At 40.5% G+C, this 1,763-nt stretch overlaps 1 protein-coding gene and 2 long non-coding RNA genes across 6 annotated transcripts in view; 1 reads left to right on the forward strand and 2 right to left on the reverse strand.

The window, feature by feature from the left end:
• Nucleotides 1–1,763, forward strand: part of LOC106817262 (zinc finger protein 239-like) — a 28,007-nt gene that overhangs the window by 8,540 nt on the left and 17,704 nt on the right. The window lies entirely within an intron of this gene.
• Nucleotides 1–1,763, reverse strand: part of LOC106817266 — a 24,579-nt gene that overhangs the window by 3,881 nt on the left and 18,935 nt on the right. The window lies entirely within an intron of this gene.
• LOC106817265 overlaps nt 1–1,763 on the reverse strand; it is a 6,885-nt gene that overhangs the window by 1,841 nt on the left and 3,281 nt on the right. The window lies entirely within an intron of this gene.

A 1,763-nucleotide genomic window follows, 5' to 3' on the forward strand; every position in this document is an offset into this window, starting at 1 on the left:
GATCATACATCTTGAATGATAAAGCTAATGTTTGGGACATATAGGGCAGAGAAAAACATTGATCCATAGGGTCGGTTAGTTGATTTCATGGCAAGAGCAAATAAAAAGGTTGAGTAATGTAAACATCTAAGGAACCAGCCAAATCAGGCAAAGATAGCATTGAGTTTTTCTTGGCAGACATGAAAGTTGAACAGACACACCCCACCTTACCTCACCTCACCTACACTCACATCACCTCACATGCACACACACCCATACACTCACCTCATCTTGAGTTTGTGGCTTGCTGTATATGGCATTGACTGCTTTAGTCACAGCTTGCCATGTCTTTTTATTAACTACAGCCGCCAGTTGCCAACAAAACTTCCAACCAGTCCTCTTTCTCCGTCCCACTTCATAAATTATGAAGTCAATTTCCTCTGCGGAAATATTCCTATTCTTCCGCCTCTATTACAGTTGGCGTGTATATTTTAAATAACTTTGTTCTCACTACAATCTTTGAGAATCGTGCTGTAGGAGATGGGTGGCTATTAGGAGATGGTGGCTAGTTCATAAATGCTTACTTTACGATACCTTACGCTAACCCACGAACTGCAGCAGAGCAACGATATTAGGGGTGAGTATTGCGACCAAAAACCGTATTGCAATATATTGCAATCTGACAAAACCGTATTGCAATATTTTCCAATACGTATTGGGAAGTGTATACCATGCATGATATAGTAACAATTTGATGGTTTTAATATCATCATATATTGTGTATTATATGACATGATTTAATTTCTCATGTTTTTCTTGAGAAACAGAAGCACGGCAATGTTTTCCGCTGACAGTACAGCCCTCTGTGCCGTAACAATGTCACCCGCTGTACTGAATACCCTCTCGGAAGGCACTGACGTAGCTGGAATACACAATATCCCTCCTGCATAATTGGCTAATACTGGATACTGAAACTGAAACTGGAACTGAAACAGTGGGTGCTCGCTTCAGCTTGTATCGCGCGCGGGCACTCAGGTGAGCATAGGCTATATATAGACTCCCTAGTTGCCGTGCTCTGTGCCTCGCGCACACGTCTGCCCCAGACTGCCCGCGCAGTAGTATCGCGCAGTGCTCCATGCAGTGGCCGCTTACCAGTAATACTGTATGCGTCGTGCACGCATTGTGCATTCGTAATATATACACCGCCAGTGCATAATTTTCGAGCCCATTAACAATATAGACATAAAGGCAAGTGTCAAGTAATTTATTTCTTGTTATACCACCGTATCGTAAAATATCGATATCCGGAAGTTGTATCGCGATATATCGAGTTTTCAAAATATATTGCAATATACCGATATACCGGTATATCGTTACACCCCTAAACGATATAATAAAGTTTGTACTTGGACTAGGTGTGTTGTTGTACGTGCTGCTTTGGGATTTTGAAAAGCCGACATTGATTACCAATCCGATATTTAGGTGACATTTATCTTAATGCCAACATTCTGCCTGATGTGCTAGATGGTGTACAGAATATGGGGAGACAGGAACCTATGGAAATGATAAAGCACATCATGGAGAGGTGTTATACGTAAACCACGTTTGGTCATAATGTAGGGAAGCTTTTATTTAGCTCCACCCTGTATAAAACGTATATATAGTTTTTCCAAACGTTAAAAACAATATATGATACGGTTAAACCTGAGTGGTGCGACCACTGATCTCTATTATACTAACTAGTTTAATAGTTAGTATAATAGTTAATTAGTTAGTATAATAGA

Source organism: Priapulus caudatus, unplaced genomic scaffold (assembly GCF_000485595.1).
Source record: "Priapulus caudatus unplaced genomic scaffold, Priapulus_caudatus-5.0.1 Scaffold1654, whole genome shotgun sequence".
Lineage (NCBI taxonomy): Eukaryota > Metazoa > Priapulida > Priapulimorpha > Priapulimorphida > Priapulidae > Priapulus > Priapulus caudatus.